The sequence below is a fragment of the Marmota monax genome, unplaced genomic scaffold, assembly GCF_021218885.2.
Source record: "Marmota monax isolate L192 unplaced genomic scaffold, Marmota_monax_Labrador192_F-V1.1 WCK01_AAM20220418_F8-fsc00043, whole genome shotgun sequence".
NCBI lineage: Eukaryota > Metazoa > Chordata > Mammalia > Rodentia > Sciuridae > Marmota > Marmota monax.
In genome coordinates this window covers 2,347,053-2,370,832 of record NW_026691982.1, presented here as the reverse complement: position 1 = coordinate 2,370,832, position 23,780 = coordinate 2,347,053, and positions in this window count along the sequence as shown.

The window sequence follows — 23,780 nt, the reverse complement described above, 5'->3', positions numbered from 1 at the left end:
TTATGAAAATAAAAATTTGAAGACGTCTCCTCTCCTTTATCATTTGTATTGCACTTACACACTTAAAGGGCTATTGGATATAAGTTAACAATTGCAGCCACTTATGAAGACAAGAACCGTCCTAGCCGTTAGGGGAGAAGAAAGGGGATGGAGGACCCTTGAGAGTGCCATGTCAGAGAACAGGGAAGAACCAAAAACTGGCAGGAAGCTTCCACCGAAATCCACAAAGGAAGGGCTTCTGTAAGCACTGGAGGGAGAAATGTTTATTGTGGAATGAACTTCATACTTACAGTTTCCACCTAAAATACTCCATAACAAAGGGATTCTTCCTGAGTCAACATTAGAAAACCTTCAGGATTCACCCAAAGAACTGAAGATAACTATTGGTGGCCAGTCCTGACTCCATGAGGCATCATCGTCTCCTCCTCCTGCATGGTGCACCTCCAGGTCCCTCCCGGGAAACTCATCACTCTCTGAAAGACAAGATGTTTTCATTGGCAGCACTATCTATGACCCAAAGTACAACTCAGAGGAAAGCCAAAGCAGACCGGCCACTCCTTCAGTACAGCAGAAATACTGTGTGGTGTTCTTGTCACCAACAGAGACTGAGAGACCTCGATGGCTGAAAATCAAGGACACGGCAAGGCACAGACAACTCTCCTCTCATACTCTACAGGTCTCACATATGGAAAAAAGGACCGAGTGTAATGAGCAAATAGAGTGAATTGATACTATAGTTTGCTCTACTTGAATCAGAGCTCACTCACTTAAAAAAACAAGTAAAATATTACAGAGTTTAAACCCCACCCCACACATCATTGTCTTTGTTAATGTTATAAATTGGTTTCTACCTGTGCATGTGAAAACTCTTCTTTTTCTCTTTATATGTGTTTTAATTACATATCTGAATCAGTACTTGAAACAACTATCTGCAATAAGAAATGTGTTCTTCAAAAAATTGTTCAAAAAAAGCATGAAAAGCAAGAGAGAAACAATGAGAAAAAATAGCACCGGCACATTGGTAGGTGTGTAATTAAAAATGTGTCCATTATAGGGGTCTGCTACAATATTCATACTTCAGACTTTCTCTCTCTACAAATTATTTCAGAACCCCCAAACTGAAAGAGAGAATAAAAGTAAGGGATATCAAATGTCATTTTTTTATACCAGGGATTGAACCCAGGGTTGCTTAGCCACTGAGCCACATCCTCAGACCTCCCAACTTTTTATTTTTAATTTTGAGACAGGATCTCATTAAGTTGCTTAGGGTCTTGCTAAGTTCTGAGACTGGCTATGAACTTACAATCTTCCTGCCTCAGCCTCCCCAGCCTCCATTTAAAGAAGGAGGGAGACTAAAGAAACCTTTAAAGTTTTAAGGTTTTGAAAAGACAAAATATTTAGACACAGGCTTGAAATATAGTTATATTATTCTTTAAAAATGACCAAACTATGGGAAATACAAAGGTTAACTTCTAGATAACAATGTGAACATAGTGGCAGCACAAGAGACAATTCTAGTGAATTGAAAATTGTTCAGAAAGTTCTAATCTTATGCTATAGTATTATTCAGTTCAGTTGAGGCCCAAGCTTCAGGGCTACTTGGATCAATTTGAACCCAAAGTGACTGAAAACTAGAGAGAAAAGAAAAAGAATCACTCTCTAGGAAAAATATCTATTCTGCAAAGAACTAATACCAATAGGAATAAGATCCCAGTGTAAGTAGTTACTTAGTGAATCCCTTTTTATCACCAGCATAGAGATCACAGATCTAAATACATTATGATTGTTTTAGTAAACTTTTGGTTGCTGTGACAAAATACCTGACAAGAACAACTGAAAGGAGGAAAAATTTATTCTGGGCTCAAGGTTTCAGAGGTTTCAGTCTATGATCATCCAACTCCATTGCTCTGGGCTTGAAATGAGGCAGAACATCAAGGCACAATGGATGTCAGAGGAAAGCTGCTCAGCTCAGCGAAGACAGGAAGCAGAGAGGGGCAGGGGAGGAAGGAACCAGGGGGTACAAAATGTCATTCCTAATGTTATGAATTTAGAAAAGTTACAATCTCTGTGGCTATTAAAAACAAAAACAGGGGCTGGGGTTGTGGCTCAGTAGTAGAGTGCTTGCCTTGCATCTGTGAGGCACTGGGTTCGATCCTCAGCACCACATAAAAATAAATAAATAAACAAAATAAAGATATTGTGTCCATCTACAACTAAAAAAAAAATGGCAGGCACAGTGGTGCACATCTGTAATCCCTGCAACTCAGGAGGCTGAAGCAGAAGGATTCCAAGTTCAGGCCAGCCTAGGCAAATTAGCCTGATCTTATCTCAAATTAAAAAAAAAAAAAATGGCCTGGGGATGTAACCAGAGGCAGATGCTCCTGGGTTCAATTTTCAGTACTACATAAAACAAACAAAAATCAACTGACAGAATGTTTTTATTAGAAGGTGTCTCCAGAGAGCAAGAAATCAATTCTAACACTAAATTCTAGTTCTTCCTTCAATCCTTTAAAAGGGATGGTTAGAACAAATGGGGGTGTGGGGGGGAGATAGACCAAATATTTTCTACTTGATTGTTGATAAGAAATAAAATAGATTCCATTCACTGAAGAGTAACAGGAAAATTTGCATGAAGATAATTTGCTCTTTGTTGAATCTGTCTTTTTCAATAAAGACAGCTGGGGGATATATAACAGGGATAATTTTTGTTTTTGTATTCAAGTCATATAACATATGTGACCACCTACTCTTCCTTTACATCTTCATTTCTACCTGTTAAGTATATTAAAATCACATCAAAACAAAGTCTTCAATTTTAGGGCATTTAGACAAATATGTACCTAAATGTAAGCATTAATTTTGTTCAAAGAATTATTCATCCAAATCATGATTTGAAAAAAATTACTAGATGCATTGACACACATTTCATAATATGATATAGTTTTCACTATTTGGCTGTTGTCAGAGCATATGTATTTAGATTATTTTATAAAGGAAACTATAGTTTTTTTTTTAACTACTGTGGTAAATAAAGTAGATCAATAACGTTCAATTTTAATCAATATGAAATTTGTTCAATGTACTAAAAATGTAATGATAATCTAGCAAAATTAAGCAGCCTGGATTTGGTACTGGGTTTAATACCTGAGTCGAGATGAGGCCAAAAGTTTTGCTGGTATCCAAGTCAATACTGTGTGCCTGAAATACCAATATAACCACAGTCACTAAGGTGTTAAGTGCTTGCAAGGGTTTGAATCCGCAAAGGTTAGTAAATAAATAAATAAAGCAGCCCTTCTGCTCATTAGGAAGCCATCCAAAGCCCGGAAGAGAGAATCAAGTTCCTAATTTATGAGGCAACCACTTAAAAAAAAAAAGGCAAAGTTAAAACAGTAGTTCATGCAGCTTTTCCCTGTGTTGATCTTTCTGGAAAGATAAATTCCTGCAGAACTATTTGGAATCATTACTAGTAAATTCTATTATATTGCCAGATGTAGAAAAAAGAAAGTTTAACTCAGACATGAGGGGGGGGGGAATGGTTATGGTAAATTGTTATTCCTAATTAATTAAAATGATTTATATGGCACACTGTGTAAATGAAAAATGCAACGTTTAAAAAAAAAAGTTCCAGTAGTAAAACAGATTCATTTTCAAGAAAAATACAATAAAGAACAAATAAGAATACAACCCCCATCAGCAAGTTCTTCAATTGAGCCCGTGTTTAGTATTCATTACTGCCAACAGCACTGACCACTGCATAGAGATTTACCAGATAATTGTTGACCAGAATAATTAAATTCTACAACACAATTTTTAAATTAAACATCATGCCATTGACCACAGGACAATTGAGAAGATGCAATCCATTTTGCTTTTAATTCTCAAAAGCAAGAGTTGGTTTTATGCTTTCAAAATTCCCCATGAAAATAACTTTTTATCCTGTTCTCATTGTCTCTTTTTCTCCTGGTTCTCTCTCTTCACCTCCCCTCCTGCTCTCTCCAATTGTGACCCACTCTGGTCTCCTGGCATTGTTCTGACACTTGCCTGGCAGAATATAAAACAACAAACATGTTCAATTTGAGTGGTTTCCTGCAATGTTATTCTATCAAACTGGCAATTTCCGAAAGGATTTAGAAAGGCGCATACAATTCCTCAGACACCGGGCGGTCCAACGGTGACTGCCAAAGCGTCTATGCTTTTAGCAGGCCCTCATATCTGAGCATAGAAAAACATCCTTTTTTCTCAACTTTTATTTTTTATGCCTAATATCAAGCAGACTTCAGAGACTTTCTAAGTGGACAGAGAACACTATATTTAGCACCTCAAAATTTGAAAGAGCTTAGGATATTTTGGTATATGTGGTTCATGGAGATATAGTTTTTTTCTCCAGCAGTCACATAAGGTAATGAAATGTTAATCAAGATGTTTAAATTGCAGCTAGTGGATTAATGGACTCACATAAGGACCAGATGCAAAATTCATTAAAATGGGCTATATTTATTTCCCATATAGTTATTTCCTGCCCCCTGCCCCCACCCCCCCAACATTTGACATTTCCAAGATGGCGGCAGCTTTGGAAATTTTATGATTTGATTGTGGTTTGGCTAAAATCCAAATTATAGAGTCTGAATTTGATCAAATTAGACATCTAATGCCTCAGGCAGGAACAGTGCATGCCAATGTCAACGGTGGCAAGATGTACTATAGCACTAACTTGAGACAGAAGACTACAAACCCTCATAGTTCATGTCCACAAAGCATCTAGGCCTTAAACCATAATAGATTAATGTGGCCTGTTATGTATTATTATTTCAGCTGTTGGAGGGCTAAACTCTTCTGATCTAGCAGCATGGGCTTCTTGGGGTCTACTGGATGTGTATAGCAGCCAAATCCTTTACTTTCACTCCTTTGCAGAAGCAGCAGGCTCAAGGAATAGTTGTGGCATGCCTGGGTAACTCCTCTCATATTCTACTGCAGTTGTTGCATTCATTGTTTCATTTCATGTCAAATTCTGGCACTGGGTTAAAAGGCGTTCCAGTGTACATTTTGCTTTAAAACCAGAGAGATGAGCTTATGGATTCCAACTCAGGATATCTGAATAAACAAGTCCTTACATTTTTGTCTTTGATAAAACCCTTTCTCATTTTATTTCCCTTACACATACAGTCTCATATCCTGAAATCCAGCAAGCAAAAGAGACTTCCCAAACAACCTTCGGGCTTCGTGCAGTGTGACAACATGGCCTTTTGGCAAAACATCCTGGCACCAGGCGGTGTCCTAAATAATGCATTGTAAACAGTTGTAAAACCCTCAGCTCTGGAAGGGCTCCCATAAGCTTGTCCTCTTCCAAACTTCTGAAGCCTTGGTAACTACTGGAGCATAGAAAAAGATACTCAGTTTCCCAGCATTGAGCCCCATAGGATTGACCTCCATGTGCTTCTCCTGCATTGCTCCAAAGTCCATCATTCTTGGACTAAGTGTGATGGTGTTGGAGGAAGTTATAGACTAGCTACCTGGGGTCTGCTTGGCAAGTAACTACATGCCTCTAAGCAAGTCATCCTACCTCCAGAGAAGGTCGATTTATTCAACTATTGAAGTAAGAATCTGAGTCCATGTCCATATTTTAATAATAGGAACAGTGATTGGATTCTCATACCTAAAACTGAAAACAATTCTGACACAAGTATTGTTACAATGGGTAGTGGTGTTTGTAAATCAGTTTCTCATATGCAAATAACATTCTCCTTTCCTTTTTGATAATTTTGTTAATAAAAAATTACATTATAAGTTGGGACTTCACCTCTGGCTTTGGCATGTGCTGGATCTCAAATAATTAATTATGTGACCTCACCAACTCACTTAACCATTCTGGGTCTCAATTTTTCTTTTTCTTTCTTTGGTACAAAGGATTGAACTCAGGGGCACTCAACGACTGAACCATATCCCCAGCCCTATATTGTATTTTATTTAGAGACAGGGTCTCACTGAGTTGCTTAGCACCTTGCTTTTGCTAAGGCTGGCTTTGAACTTGTGATTCTCCTGTCTCAGTTTCCTGAGCTGCTGAGATTACAGGTGTGTACCAGCGTGGCCAGTTGGGTTCAATTTTTCTTACCTGAAAAGCAATAAATGGAAATTGATTTGATGCTATCTAAGATCTCTTCCAGACTGTTATTTCGTAAGTAATTCCTATCCACAGCCTGGGAAAATCAGTGAAAGCAAACAAAGGATTAGCAGCTACACTAGATCCTTGGCATGGCACAGGTTGGCTTCATAACTGGACACAGGAAAAATTGGAATTAGGTAGCAAGAAAGCAAGTCATTTTATATCTGATTTTTCCTTAAGATATATGCTTTTCACTTCTCAATTGCCTTGTAAGTGGTCACTTCTAACAACTTCTCAGTTGTGTTCCCAAGTCTCTGCTTTTAGGAACATCTCACTGCTTGCTGCCTTTAGAACCAAGTACCCAACTGCCTCAGTACTGTCTGATCTGCCTTGGTTGCTGTCATGATCTCTATTATGGTTAGGGGTTATTCCCTAACTAAAATAGAAAGATAAAATTACCAAACTATTTTGCTGTAACATACCATTTCATCAGTCAAATTCTGTGCTGCGTTGAATCCGCGACCCGCATGTATATTCAAGGATAACAAGGATTGAGGTAAAGGAAGCTCTTTTCTTGGCCCAATGCAGAGCGCTAGCAAGTGATGCTTAGGAGTTCTGATAACACCATCCTAAAAGGAGATGGAGGCTCAAGGCCTGCAGTTTTACTAGATCTCCAAATTGTATGCTATTCCAGTTATATCCCTGGTTTCTGTTTCATGCATCTTATATCCATCCCAAAAATGTAATAAGAAAAACATGCCTTTATTAAAACAATATTGGAATTGTCTTTCTGTCTTTTCGTATGTTTATTATTTCAGAGTCTGAGTTGGTTTTATTTTTGTAAAAGAAAGATTGTTTCATTTTAATAAGAAATAAGATATATATTTATATCATATATAATATATATAAACACTATAGCATAAAATGATCCACATTTCTAAATAAACTTATTTCAGAAAAATTTAAAATACAGCATTTGTAACTAAGAATATTTGGAGGAAATATTTTTCAAATACTGGAAGTATTTCCAATATATACATATGTACATACATATGAGTGTGTGTGTGTGTGTGAATGTGTATATATATATATATATATATATATATATATATATACATATATATATATAAAATTTGTGTATGCTGTTTTTATTTTCAGAAGAAATAATGGCTCAATTCTTCTAATTGAGATGTCAAATCAATAAACTTGGGAAATCAGGATTATAATTGTGACTTCCTTACAAAATTGTTCTCAGGAAAAAATAAATATTGTTTGAACTTTTCTATTTTTCAAGAGGCTTCTTTAAAATTGAATGTAAGTAGTCTAATAATGAAAATATAATTTTTTATATCATAAAGTTTCTAAGCACTGTAAAAAGCTAGCACAAAACTGGATAAATACAGTGAATAAGACTTGCTAAATTCTACACATTTTTAAATGGATATGATACTTTGACAAGAGATGCATGTTCAGTGACCCTGCCTGTAATATAGACATTTTGTCAGAAATGTCTTCAATAGATTGCATAGTTTAGGAGTTTATTGTTCACAGACATCAACCATGATTATCCTACTATTGTTTTAAAAAAAAAATCTCTCAATAGGCTCAAAACATCATGTTACAAAATGTCATTTTTCTCAAAATTTTATTATAAGAGTTATCTGATCCAGAAATGCCAGCTGACCTTCTGATTCATATACAATATTAATGTTTTTGCAATCTTTGCCAATTGAAATCTTTGTCTTAGAATCAAATTTAAGACTTTATAATACCATCTTTTCTAGACAGCAAAAAATTGTAGGTGCTCAGATATACAGAAGAAAACAGAGAAAGAATAGAGATTCAAATTCATCCTAATGTGAGGGAAAATAAAAAAAGTATGTGTAGACAACATAATGGTTAATACAGACCTGTTAAAAAACAGATCAGAAAGTTCAGAATTATTTATACATCCTATTATTAATACAGTGTAGATTAACCCATTTATTGTGTGCTTTCTATTTGCTAAGTACAATACTAGATACTGTGGATTTGCTGAAGAAAAGTCAGGATTTCTTTTTACAGAAATCTTACAATAATATGAAGCTCATGGTAATGGTAAAGTCAAATGCTAAAATAGTGTTATATAAAAGTCAATAGTGATATTATGAAAAAACAGAGGAAGCAAGTGTTATGGTTTAGATCCTAAATGCCTCCTAAAATCTCATATATTGAAAGCTAAGTCCCCAGCTGGTGGCATTTTGGGAGTTGATGAAAACTTTAGGAGATGGGACGTAGTTAGAGGAAGAAGGTCCCTGGGGGTGTGCCCTTGAAGTATATATTGGGACCCTGGATTTCCCCCCTACCCACCTTCCTTCTGGCCACCATAAGGTGAACAGTTTTGCTCTACCACACACTACCTGCCATGGTGTTCTGCCAAAGCAATGGGACAAAGCAAACATGAACTGAAACTGTGAGCCAAAATGAACCTTTCCTCTTTTGGGGTTGTTTATCTCAAGTATTTTGTCATAGCAATGGAAATCCCACTTACACACCAAGCAAGAGTATAAATTCAAGAGTATAAATTCTGGAGTTAGCTGCATTGGTTTAAATTTCAGCTCTGTCACTTATTAGCTGTGTTCCCAATTCCTCTATGCCTCATTGATAAAGCCAGGGATGATTTTAGCAGTATTCATCTCTAGGGTAATTCTGATGAGAAAATGACTTATTATTTATAAAATGCTTAGAATCATTTCTGGCATATAAGTGAGATGCAAGTGCTTGTTCAGTAAGGTCCTGTGGTTTGGGAAAATGAATACAGATGAAGAAACTATTTTGAGGTACATGTTTAATTTTTAATGGTGAATAAAGCAACATGTTATCTATCTTAGGTACTTATTCCATTATTGCTGAAAACCTACACCTAAAATAAAAATTCTTCCAGTTAGCCCAGAAATCCCACAGGAATGTGGGATCTTGATGACAAAAGTCAATTTGCTTTAAGTTTTATAACAGTATAAATGCTCCTTTTGTGAGAAATTATTTAAATTCTTGGGTCCTAATTTTGAAAATAGATACTAGAAGGAAGAAAATATCAGTTAATGCTTACATAAATGTGTGTAGAAAATGAGCTTATTAACATTCTTCATAGAACTAACTTTGAAGGTCAGTTCCTTAAGGTGAGTTACTACTGTGGCAACATCTCATTTATCTGAGATTGGTTAATTTCCCCAGGCCAGAATAGTCTCTGTGTACTCCATAGCAATAAAACTGATAATAAAACTCTGGAGAAATTCCGAGTATTAGGCAAAGGACCTTCACCAAATTTCCCTCTTCTCCATAGAACATCCTAGCTGCAATTGCATCTCTCTGTTCCTTAGGACTGATCTGTGGCCATTAGAAAGCTTCTAGGGAATCAACACTGGAAATACATTATTATATTTCAAATTTATAGAATAATACACTATTCCCTACTCTCTTGTATAGATCTCATGTTTTTGCCACAACTTTAGAAGAAAAAGCCCCACCTCTCATCACCCCTTGAACAGATTTTAGCTATCCACACACTGAGTCTTCCCCATCAAAGCTACAGTCTGTGTCCTCTCCTCTGAATCTGGACTGGTTTATGGTTCTTCTAGCAATAAAGTGTGGATGAAGTTTTCCTGTGCCAGATCCCAAATTCAGGCCTTGTGAGATTCACAGTTTCCATTTTCTGCCTCTTGTAACTCTCATTCCAAGAGAAATTGCTAGGTAAAAAGGCTGAGTACCCTGAGGCTACCATTCTGTGAAAGAGCTCAAGCTGGCTTCGTGGAAAAGTCCTGAAGAGAGACAGATGCCTAACTAGCCTCCAGCTGCTCCAGCCACTCCATCCTGGGAACCAGACCAACAGGTAAGGAGTCTTCAGCGCTTCCAGACCCAGCTACCATCTTATTGCAATTGCTTTAGAGCCCCCAGCTGAACCCAACAACTCCCACTAATTGTGAGAGATAATAATGAATTATTGTTTAACAAGAACATTCTTTTGAACGTGCCTGTGCTCTGTCACTTCCCAGAGTTATCAGAGCAGCCTAGTTAGTTCATCTTTCCTTCTACTCTTCCCTCTACTTAGAGAGTTCCTGCTCCAAACATCAAAATTTAGTACAATCATTGCACTTTTAAAACTTTCCCTTGCCAGTTGATTCCAAATGTAGCAAACAAACAAAAACCCTACTTTATACTAAGTCTGCAAATATTTAGTCCTAATTTGTCCTATTTTACATATGAGGAAACTGAGGCACAGGAAGTTTATATTTTGAAAATCAAAAGATCAGTAGAGGAAAGGGGAAAGAGGTGGGTGGGGGAGGGGAGGGAAAAAAGAAATATTGGGGAATGATATTGGCCAAATCATACTGTAATATTGTGTATATGCATAAATATGTAACAATGCATACCACCATTATGTACAATTTTAATTATAAAAAGATGGGAAAATAAAATAGTTTAAAAAATAAAAATAAAAGAAAGGTTATATCTAACATACCGGTAATTGAAAAATCATGATTTAAATATAAAGGGTCTGTTTCTAGACTTTATGACATAATCTCCACAATTCAACTCTGCCTGGAACATTCTTCTCCATTTCTGAGAGATCTTCTCATGGCTGCCATTTTTCCTCTGTTAGTCAGGTCTCAACTCAAAATATAGCTCCTCACAGAACCAGCCGCCCACTGTCTGAGCCCCTTAGCAGTCCTCCCTCTGCCCCATGTCCCTAGTAGGTCGAGTTCTACTTACCCTGTTTTATTTGGGGCACATATTTATAGATAGTGAAAACAATCCTTTTTGTTTGTTTTGAACAGAGATGGAAACAAAACATATCTTTATTTCCCGGAATCTGGAGTGTTGACTGATACACAGTAGGGCGTAACAGATATTTCCCAAATAAATGAGTAAATGTGCTTTCTATGCGTCCTTACTCTGGACATAGATGGACTCCCCCTATATTGATGTGTATCAGCAACTGGCTTCATGACCACTCACCAGTATTACAGCAACCATGTAATGAGAAGTTGGCCCCTATCAGTACAGCTCAGCACTTTCTGTTTTTGTTTATTTTGGGGTGCCTCAATATATCTGAGTTCTTCAAAACATCCTGTAAATAAAACTAGCACATGCAGAGGTCTTTCAGAGGCGGTTAGGGAAAAGGCTATAAAAACGCTTAAGGAAATTGAAGATTCTTGTGTAAGTCTTGCCCTGCCCCCACCCCACAAATTGATTGCCTATTTCCTTTTCTCTCCCATCAGCTTGCCTTTCTTTCTCCTATATCCCCAACACATTAACTCTCCCCAACTCCCACTCTCTCAAACACAAAATATCTTTTACATAAGAAAGGATTTACCTTGAATGAGAAGCTTAACCATATCTGTCTGTTATGGTTTAGATGTGAGGTGTCCCCCAAAAGCTCACATGTGAGACAATGCAAGAGGGTTCAGAGGGGCAATGATTGGGTTGTGAGAGTCTTAACCCAATCAGTGAATTTTACTCCCCTGATACGGATTCACTGAGTACTAACTAGAGGCAGGTGGGGTGTGGCTGGAGTAGTTAGGTCCTTGGGGGCGTGGCTTTGGGTATATATTCATATCTGGCAAGTGGAGTTGCTCTCTCTGCTTTCTGATCATCATGTGAGCTGTTTCCTTCTGCCACACTCTTCCACCAGGTTGTTCAGCCTCACCTTGAGCCCTGAGGAATGGAGCCAGCTGACCATGGACTAAAACTTCTGAAACTGTGAGCCCTTAAATAAATTCTTCCCTCTACAATTGTGCTGGTTGGGTTTTTTTTTTTAGTCACAGCAGCGAAAAAGCTGACGAAAACCTTGTCCAACTGAATGTCTGCTTCAGACCAGTCCCTTCCCCAATGAATCAGAGGCGTCTCCTGTCAGAAGGTTTGAATGCTACTCATTTGGCTCTACCTGGTTAATAACACTGCCTCACAACTAATGTTTAACATCACAATCATCTTTCACCTCAAGGGAAAAATGTATATTATGTTAGCTCAGTAAATTTTCTACAGATTTTTGTACCCAGAAGACACTGTCCTCAAGAGGTCTTAATGTCAGCTCAGGTGTGCCAAAATGTCTATAGAAGGTGATTTAGTAAATTGCTGCTGAAACCTCCTTTATGATTTGACATAGACTATTTTGTATTTTTTAACTTTGTTTTTTTGAACTAATTTTAGATTCATAGAAAAGTTACATCCTACAACTGTTCCCTTGTATTCCTCATGTCACTTCTAATGATAAGATCTTTCATGATCATAGTGTAGTTGTCTTGATATAAACATCAGTACAATATCGTTAACTAAACTCCAAATCTTATTTGGACTTCCCCAGTTTTCGGTGGGCATGGTGGAGCACTCCTGTAATCCCAGAAGCACAGGAGGCTGAGGCTGGAAGATCACGAGTTCAAAGCCAGCCCCAGCATCTTAGTGAGGCCCTAAGCAACTTAGCAAGACCCTGTCTCAAAATAAAATGTAAAAAGGGCTGGGGATTTGGCTCAGTGGCTAAAGCACCCCTGGTATAAAATAAATAAATAAATAAACAAACAAACAAACTTTACCAGTTTTTACTTGTGACCATTTTCTGCTCCAGGATCCCTGCCAGAGCTCTCATTGCTATAGGCTCTATTTTCCCTTCATCTTCTCCTTTCTGCAATGGTTTCTGTCTTTCCTGACTTTTCACACTTCTCAAGAGTGATAGTGATTTATTTTGTAAAATATCTCTTGGTTTGGGTTTCTCTGAGTTCTCTCAGATTTGGGCAAAGGTGAAAATATACAATAAACTATGCAGTATCCTTCTCAGTGTGTCACATCAAGGGGTTTGTGATATGGATGTACCAGGGGGTTCACTTTGGTCACTTGGTGTGGGTGGTGTCTGCTGGGTTTCTTCCCAAGACAGTTTCTATCTTCTCCAGGTTTTAATCAACCTAAAAGCCACAGAGGTCTAGTTAGGGGACACAGGTTTGAGGTGAAACAGATCTGGATGTAAAACCCAGTTCTGTCACCTCCTGTCTGTGAAAAATTAAAATACAGGTTAGAGAATCTCATGCTGAGTCTCAGCTTCTTCAACTGTGAAAAGGGGATTCTACAAATACCCTTCTCATGATGGAAGTGTGAGTCTTTTCACATTGTCAGATGTAGAAAAAATTCTAATTCTGATTTTATTTTCATTTAAGTCTACATAAATCTGAAAAGGTCTCAAGGAGCCACAGAGCTTCTAGGCAAGGGGACACCCACAACCACCACTGGTCCACAGTGGGTACCCTGGAGCTGCACTCTTCCAGCCTATAGATTTCCTTCAGGATCTGGCACATTAGGATTTACTGGGATCTTGGGTATATGGGGTAAGGCAGAGAGCTTCTATGCTTGGGGAAGTTACCACTCTAGGGATTTTATTTCTCTGGGGCTTGAGTAGAGGTAGTACAAGGTTTCCCAGTACTGGAAAAATCTACCAATATCTCCAGAGAAAAATCTCTATCATTTTCCTATTTCCAACTAATTATCTGCCTGTCTCTGTGCTCACACTTGTAGACACTGAAATAGTCAATGAGGTAGACTTTTATTAAAGGCTCTAACTTCCATTTTGCAAGAACCCCCCAATAAAGAAAGCAAAGGGCCTTCTATTGTGGGAAATACAGAGAAAAAATATCAATTAATGGCTCAAAAATTGATTTTGAAACAATATCCTATTATGTGGTTGTGTAAATTGGCTTAGACACTCAAGATGATGAAAAACTCTGTGCATAGCTAGTAAAAGGAAAAACTAATTTGCAAAATAAAGCAGTGTTTTTGTTTTGTTTATTGTTGTTTCTATAGAGGAATTTCTTATGGTTTTTGTTTGTTTGTTTGTTTGGTACTAGGGATTGAACTCAGGGGCGCTCAACCACTTCGATCACTGAGCCACATCCCCAGCCCTATTTTGTATTTTATTTAGAGACAGGGTCTCACTGAGCTGCTCAGTGCCTCACTTTTACTGAGGCTGGCTTTGAACTTGTGATTCTCCTGTATCAGCCTCCCAAGCCAGTGGGATTACAGGCATGCGCCCAGCTCTTTAAGAGCAAATTAATTATTTTAGAAAGAAACGTGCACATTGGATTTTTGGTTCTATAAATGTAACATGCAACTTCATTGGGGAATGGATATATTGATGATAACGTGGCTCCAAACTCCAGATTGCTTTTCTTCATAAGCATCTGGGTGGACAAAACTGAATTTCAATCATTTACTTCAGGAAATTTGAGAAAATCCTTTTGTAAATATGCACTGACTCTGCTAGGTGCTTTTTCTTAAGAGTTCTTGTGCATTTGTTCTTGTCTGAGTTCTCGAACAGAGTAGACCGAGCCAGCATCAGATGACGCAGCAGGAAATGATCTGCTCATGTGCCAATCGGGGAGGGGAGCTCAACTGAATGGAAATATTGAAGTTGAATAATACATGTTATGCATGACATGTACACATGACCATTGTGTTTTAAGGAGTCCAAAGACAAGATGATAAACCTAAGGATGGCTTTCCCTTGAAGGGAATAGTGGGGCTCAGTGTCATCCCAAAGTTCTGGAATGTTTTATTCTAGATGATTTCTATCCTAAGGGAAAATGGTGGTCTAGGAGGCCAATATAAAGGCAGAAAATGCCCCTCCCTTCTTCTAGACTTGAGAAATAGATAGTCCTCAGCAGAGGGCTAAGAGTGAAGTAAGGGAGATGCTTGAAAGAAGTTGTGGTGGGGTAAACCCACCCCTATAACAAGACGACAGGACCACATCTGGGCAGAGGTGTCGGACAGGGGACACCTCTTGAGAGACCTAGCATGTAGATTCTTAGAGAAACCATAACAGATGACAAGTTTAAAGAGCCTTTTTTTAACCTTAAGCTTAAATGAGGTATGGTTTGGCCTCAGCTACTACTCTAGGGGTTTTCTGGGCAGACAGTCTGTGCCCCATGTTGACATGAGTCGATAGAAGGGAGGCAGCAGTAGCCGGGCTCAAGGTGCCAGCAGGAAGATCTTGAACCCTCAGTGGAAAAGTCAAATGATGGCAGAGTGGTCACCCATCAGAGCACATTTGAGGAATATGCAGGCCTTTTCAAACCAGAAGCATAGAGGAATTGGAAAAGAAGAAATCCAACAAAAGATTGAACTTCCAAGACTTATATGATCAGGCTCAAACACTATAATATGAACATTAAAGAGTGACCTCACATGCACGGTTGTGCAAGCCTGTAATCCCAGCAGCTTGGGAGGCTGAGGCAGGAGGACCAGGAGTTCAAAGCCAGCCCCCAGAAAAACGAGACACTAAGCAACTCCGTGAGACCCTGTCTCTAAATAAAATACAAAATAGGGCTGGGGATGTGGCTCAGCAGTTGAGCGCCTCTGAATTCAATCACCAGTACCAAAACAAATAAAAATAAATAAAAAGAATGACCTCACAGACCAATGAATGGATCTTAGGTAACATTTATAGGCATTCAATGAAATCTTACAAAAATATAGGATTTTTAGGACAAAATGTTAAATTCCATTTCCAGACTGACTTCCTAATAAGCAAACATATCTGGGGGAAGTGGGGAAAGAGGATTAAAATATTCACAATGAGTGGCCCATTCATGAGCTGATGCTAGACTTGCATCTCACAGACCAGGTGCAGCTTGGAAATAGTCATGGAATATGGAGAAACGTGATCTTTTCAGGCCACTGCAAACTGGATAATTATAGCAAATTATGTAGATGATGCTTAAAATTACCTCAGAGTGCTCTCATGTTAAAGGTTAAATGATAAAAAAAAAAAAAAATGAGCTGTGTTGTTTTAGCCTGAGAAATAACATCTAAAAGGCTTCCATTTTAATTCTGCTCTCTTGCCAAAAATAAATCAACCCCTGGAACATTTACAGTTACAGAGAGAGGTTGGTAGGTATTCAGAAAGCAAACAATGCTATAGAAGCCAGGCCCTGCCTGGTGATTTCTGAATGGATAGGAAGAGCAGATGGCTTAAGACATGTCTTCTAATTTAAGACTTCCTTTTCATGCTTCTGACTTTCGGAAATCTTTTTAAAATTATAATATGAAGATAACATCTTCAATAAACTGAAGTTAAAATTTTCTCTTATCTTTCAAATACTGACTGCTGATTTTTTTATTGAATTCTTTATCTGGAGCAAGGATTTCTAAGCATTTTATGTTGATTTTCTCATTTAACCCTCCTAGTTCCTTTCATTATCCCCATTTTACAGTAAGGAGGAGGACACTCACATGCAAAGTTCACCAAATCACTCCTTGTAGGTGTCAGAACCACATCTGGAATCGAGGTGATCAGACCAGAAATGAACACACTGAATCCTCTTCTGCCCTCTTCTTTTTCTTCTTGTCTTTCTTCCCCTTTTCCTAAGACGAGACAAATTTCTGAGTCCTAAGTCCAAGTCAAACTGACATAGCTTATTGTTAGAAGTGTTATCATACTTTCCTGATCCCCCAGGAGATACAATTTGGCTCTGTTCTAGAAAATTTGTGGTCTAGGAGGTCAGCTCAATGCATCACTGCTGAGCAGAATTGCATTTACAAAGATAGAGGTGAACACTCAAGGTACAGAAGTGGGATAAATTCTGCCTTCATAATGGCCAGAGAAAGCTTCCAGGGCCTGAACATAACTACCAACACTGAACAACTCTACAATATGTCACACTTAAATAGGTAAAATAATTCTGAAAAACAAAAATCATATTATGTGCCATCATGCTCACATTTTCTCCTTTGGCAACTATGGAATTTTCTTGAAAACTGAAATGCCAGGGTCATCCTCACTGCATAAATATTGAGGTTACCCATGCCCCCCCCCCCAAAAAAAATACCCCTGTGCCTATGGCCATGATTCCTTCCTTATGATATCAATATCCCAGCTCCTCTCATGGTCTGCATTTGAACTGCTCTCAGTCGTGAGGGTTATTTGAAAGAGACCTTCCTTGTCAGAACAGGGCCGAGTCTCCGAGGCCCAGATCCACAGGAAATTGATCTCTTGAGTCTGTCACAGAAGTATGAAGCTCTGCAAGGCAGAGGGTAGTGTTACCGGTGCAGGTGCATTGCTGGGATGACGTGCTGATGGCCAGGGAGGGGAGGAAGCCCTGTTCTGTTTCACAGTTGAAGACAGAAACTTCACAGTGACAAGGAGGACAACGGGCATGCCTCACATTCCTCAGTGTTGAGAACAATAAAAGGTGGGGGAATGAGAGGAAAATCAAATTTCTACGAAGAGATGTCAGCAGTAAATTTAATGCAGGTGCAGTGTTCTCCAAACAAAGGGCGTTTTGTTTCTAGCGCCTGTGGCTCCCTGAAAACCTGCCCCTGCCTCCTCCCTGCTATGTTTTTCTTTTTATCAGTGTAAGGTAGATTAAAATGTTGATACCCTTCCTTGGCAAAAGTATTTTTAATGTTCTTAGTACAACTGTTAAAGAAGTATTAACTTCCCCCAAAGCTTAGTTTCACTGGGTGTAACAAAGCTTTCTCTACCCTACGGTTCAAATTGTTTGTTGAGCTTCATCTTTTTCCTGATACTTCTGTGTATTACTGTGACATGAAAAAAATTTTTTTTTACCATTTGTTCCCGATTGTATCTATAATAAATAATGAAAATAAAAATGGAAAACCAGATACTGACTTTAACTTGAATAACAAATTTAGAAATTAAAAAACAGAATTCCCATAATCGGTTAAGATCAGATAAAGCACATTTTGCAAGATGTAAAAGGGCAAGTTATTCATCCTCCTCTATTTAGGTTGCCACAGGCAGAGTGATTGCAGAGCAATCAAAGGTATGAACTTTCTGATTGGTTTTACTTCATGATTTACAGGCTTCACTGTATAATAGGTTACCAGGGAACAATTTTCAACACCACTAATGGAGCTTAAATTCAGGCCTCACCCAATGTTGTAAGACACCTCAGCAAGCCATTAGAGGGCATTTGAAACTTTCTTGGGCAGTGACTCATTTAATTGGGGACAGACAAGTGATATGCCATGGATGTCATGATATTACTATGAGTGAACTGGCACAGTGAGCAGAAGGCGTGTTCCTAAGACAGGATAGATGGCAATAACAGTACGTGCAAGTGACTGCCAGCTGTAACACCATATCTGTGAGGTTTGCAAAAGCACACTGTATTAATCCCAATTGGCTGTACTTTTCCATTCCATTATCTCCCGTTAAATTTGTAAGTCCCAACCTCTCCACATATAGCAGTAATGTTTTGGGGTTTTGTTACGATTTGTAATCACTTCCACGTATGGCTAAGTTATTGCTACTATAGTAGAACCCTGGTGCTGTGGTGGTAGAACCTTTATTGCCTGTGAAACTTGTCAGAGTCAAAATGGAGTCACATGTGTCAACCTTAACAGAAAAATGAATAAAACTGGGAGGTTATTGAGGAAGGGTTCTTACGCATGATTGCCTGATACTATCATAAAAGACTCTGCCAGAACAAACACAGAGAGGCCACTGCAACCTTATACAGGAAGTACTTCTGCAAGGACATCATCCCAGCCACTTTTTGTTCAACATTGGTCCTGACCCAGACATTTTAACTGATTGCAAAACTTATGACTACCCCCATTTGCATTGCATTTCCAACCACTTGCTTATCTTCACAAAGAATGATGAGATGCATGTCTAAGCTTCCCCTATTCTTGTTAAAAAAAAAAAAAGTCCTAACTCCCTTCCTCAGTAGAAAACTTGCCTGATATCTAATTGAATTTGTGTCTTCTGATTTATAAATCTATGCTGCATCCAAATAAAACTGTCTTTGCTTTTATTTTAACTTTATTTGTAATATTTGGTCGGCCTGCCCATTGTACCAGCTCATCCAGAGTAATAACACTACAGCACCCATAGCTTGTCATTCTAATGATTGTTCCAACCAAATGAGTCACTACACAAGAAAACCTGAAATACTCTCTAATCCAATAGAGAAAACTTCTCATATGTGATGGAAATTTGATTGTTCGCAAAATTTATACAAAATTAAATATTGTTACATAATAAATGAACTTTATTAAATAGCATTATCAATATCAGGTTATGCAACTGAAATCTGCTTCTCAAAAGTGTAAATAACAAAATAAAAAGAATTTTGTTCAACTATGTAGGCAGAATGTTAATTATCTTTCTGATGATTGTCATGTGAAAAGGCAATCAAAGAGCATGAAGCCCAAAAGTACAGTAAAAACATGTAGTACAGATTAGGGCCAGCCAGTTAGTTAACAAAGTAGAATGTAATTTCTTCAAGTTTTGTGACACTGGAGGTAGCTGTCAGCTTTTTAAATATTCTAATCAGTTTATTTTTTAAAATTCTAAATAAATATGCATTTTATAATTGATTTTATTGTATAATTTTATAATCATTTTCTTAAATTCATCCCTAAATCATATAAGCTTCAGGAAAACCTGGATATACCATGAGATATGGAGAGACATTTGGAAGAAGACTTTTGATTAACCAATGGTTATAACATGGGAAATGAGGGTTTAATAATCAATCATATAGTACAGATTCCTTACACCATGTGTATCAAGAGGACAAAGATCATTGAGTTTGGAAATAAGAACTTGACACTCAGTATCTGTCAAGCTCCAAAGGTCCCCCATGGCTGGGCTTCTTCCAAGCCTTTGTCCAACTCTCTCTGGCACATGCATACCAAGCTAGTCCAGCCAGTCTCTTCACTGTTGTATTTGCACATGCTACTTAGGTCCCCCTGATAGTTGCCCACCTTTGGGAGTCATGCTTTCCCTGCTATTATTCTCCATCTCTCCTAATCCTGTTCATCCTTCAAGGCTCATCTACAATAGATTGACCATAATCCTTGAAGCCCACAGGGCAGTCTCCCCTGTTAATACTGGTAGTGTTTTGTTTGATGCTACTTACCATTAGAATATGTGTATTTTGGTAAGACAGCTGGAGCAATTGTAATGATTATACAATAAACTTGAGGAAAGAGATTATGTTTTACATTTTTGCTATATTGCTTTCAGTCTCTGGCTACTAGAATCTAGCACAATGATGGTCCTATCTTATGGGCACTCAATAAACTTGTTGATTATTTGATTATTAGAAAAGTTCAGATTTCTTTAAAATGTGAAGGTAAATCTATTTATTGAAGATATTAGGTATTACCCTTATAATGTTAAGGGCAAGTTAGCATGTTAAAATATGGAGGATAAGAGAAGATGATCTTATGCTTTATGTTCAAATCTTGATTCCAACTCTAAGTTGTGTGAACTTAGAAAATTTAGGTGTCTTCCTTGAATCCTGGCTATATATCTGCAATGTGGAAAACTACTAGTACTGTTTTGAAAACTCAGTAAAATTTTACATGAGAATCATATTATCTTCCTCCGTTCTTCATTCAGCTACCCACTAATATGGTCAATGTCAAGAGGTTTTGAAAGAACTGGATAAGAAGAAATTGAAAGTGGGAACAAGAGGTTAAAGGATTTTTTTCTTCTTTCTTTTTTTACCAACAGCCTTATGTTAAGAGTATTCAGGGGGCTGGGATTGTGGCTCAGCAGTAGAGTGCTCGCCTAGCACGGGCGGTACCTGGGTTCGATCCTCAGCACCACATAAAAATAAAGGCATTGTGTTGTGTCCATCTACAAAAACAAACAAACAAACAAACAAAAAAACAAAAAAAAAGATTCTCTCTCGCTCTCTTTTAAAAAAAAAAAAGAGTATTCAGGAACAAATGACTTCATAAATCACTCAACCTCAACCAACATTTAAGTAGAAATTCACAATTAAAATTAGAGTTCAGGAAGTGAATATGGACAAGTCATTTAACCTCTATGGGCTATATTTTAAAAATTTACCCAAAAAGGAGATCTGATGATTTCTAACTTCCCTCTGGATCCATGAATTAAATGCTAACACACTCAAAGTGGAATAAATCACCTATACTAAAGACATTATTCTACCAGTCTCCATTCTTACAATTATTTATTTCTACAGGATTTCTTTTTTAGCTTGTTAAAGATTTTCCAACCTTAATCATCATTTAAAAAAAAATTTCTTATTCTTTTTAGTTATACATGACAATGGATTACATTTTGACATATTATACATACCTGGAGTATAACTTCCCATTCTTGTGGTTGTACATGATGTGGAGTTACACTGGTCATGTATTAATATCTGAACATAGGAAAGTAACGTCTGATTCATTCTACTGTCTTTCCTATTCCTATCCCCCTTCCCTTCATTCCCCTTTGTCTAATCCAAAGTATTTTCAACCTTGACCCATCTTTAAAAAAAAATCAAAGAAGCAAAACAAAGAATGCCTTTTCAAAAGCCTCAACCTGCACACAAATATTTCCTTCCTTTCAGTTTTCATGTCATATTTCTTCTTACCTTTTAGTCAATCCTCTGAACAGAGTTACCATTTAGTCAATTGTTCTTGTTAGCTTCTGGTAATCAAGCTAGAATGATATATTCTAAAGGCTGACTTTATTTGCAAGTTTATAAGGTGGAAATATGTATGCCAAGTTTGTATTTAGGGAGCAGTGTATAGGGGAATATTTCATGGTAACCTACATCTGTAATTAGCATATACTATTCAGTAAATAATTATGACAGATGAAGAAAATTAATGCACTAGAGATACAGAAGTTAACCCAAAGGTGTTTGCTTTAGATGTTGTAGGAACATTTATATTGCATAATAATAGCAATACCTATGTTAAAGAAAAAGTATGTATCCTAGAAATAATATTTTTCTAATTTCTTCTCCTATGCTGAAACCAAATGCTTGTTTAATATTTGTTGTATGTTGGTAGATTCTCCTTCTGCCCAAAGTACTGTCAGACAATCTGGTGAAATCTTTAGAAATCACATTAAACTCATTAGATTTTAGAATATTATCTAAAGAAAGAAATTTAATGAGAAACTAAATAGTATAAACCATGAGGGAATAGAATCTTCCTCTGTTGAAACCCCATCAAATATTTTGCATTTAGGAAAAGAGCAAAATTTGTTGGATGTGTGTTTGTGTGTGTACACATACATATTTAAATTGGAATCAAATAACTGAAGTAGGATAAGTTCATCCAGTATTATCATCATTTACGTATTTATTCATTTAGAAAGCATTTTAGAAAACCTACAAAGCAGTCATTTGTTTACAGACTAGAGAGATGAAATTTATGAGAAAAGGTCCCCTGCCCTTGAAGCATAGGATAAGTATTTTAATAGAGGTATGTGCAGAAAATTATGAGGAACAGGAACACACCACCTTTGCTCAAGGGTAGGTAGAAGAGGTTTAATTTAAAAAAAAAAAAAAGGAGGTCTTTACCTGAGTCTGAAAGGAAGAGTAAATATTTGTCGGAAAGATAATTTTACATTCCACCCACTCTACATTCACATGGTTATTTTATCACCTCCTGTATCATCACACCAAGGACGTTAGCTGGCCATTGGGTACTGTGGGAGCCTAGGATCCTTTTGGGGGAGTAGTGGAAGATGAAGTTTGAAAACGGGGCACACACCAAATTCTAAGAGCCTTAAATTGTTTTACTGAGATTCTGGACATATTTGGTGGTAATGGGCATTGTTGAAAAATGAATCTGCTTGAAGGGACATGTCAGAATCTCCCATATTAGTTGTGGAGTATGGACTATAGTAAGAGGGCACCCTGAACTGCAGGATTCACTCTACTAGGTACTGGGAACAAAAAGGTTAGGCAATAATGGGGAAAAGTCCTACTCCTGGTTCAGTCCTGTGGAAGAGACAGACCTCAGTTATATAAATTCCATTGGTGAATACATAATTGCAAATTGACATATGTACTCCAAAGGCAAAAAGGAGATTCCAGATTCCACAAGAGTTATTTTGTTGTTGTTGTATTATGTTTTTATTGGGGTATTATACATAACAATGGGGATCAATCTCTCTCTTTCTAGTGGGCCTGGGGATTGAATCTAGGCACACTTTACCACTGAGCTACCTTCCCAGCCACCCTGCCCCCTTTTCATTTTGAGATTTTGAGACAGGGTGACACTAAGACACTGAGGGAGGCTGGCCTTTAACTTGCGATTATACTTCAGCCTTCCAAACAGCTGGATTACAGGCATGCACCACCACCTCCAACTTGGGGTTCATCCTGACATAATTATACATACAAGGAATATAATTTGTTCCACTTCAGTTCCCAGAACTTCCTCTTTCCCTCCCTTCCTGTTCCACCCATTCCCCTTTCTCTAATCTCCTGGTTTTCCTTCTATTTATTATTTCATGAATTGGTGCTTTATAGATATACATAAAGGTGAAATTCACTATGGTATATTCATGTATGTACATTCATAATTTGGTCAATGTCATTCTGCAGCTCCTCCCTTTTCCCACCCCCTCTATCTCCTTCCTCTATTCCACTTATTTCCCTTTTATTTTCATAGAATCCCCCCCACCCATTTTTTTTTTTTCTTATTTTGCTCTATGAGCACTTTTAGCAAGTAAACTTCATCCAGTTGGAGGCAGCACATGAAATCCTTTGGGATGAACCAAATTCAAGTATATCCATAAAGCTGTACAATGAAAAGTGATGCTCACACTAAAAATTCACCAGAAAATCTGAAATAACTCTGATAGACTTCTTTGACTTGGCATTGTTTTACTTGCAAAAGTGAAGGACAGAATAATATACTTTAG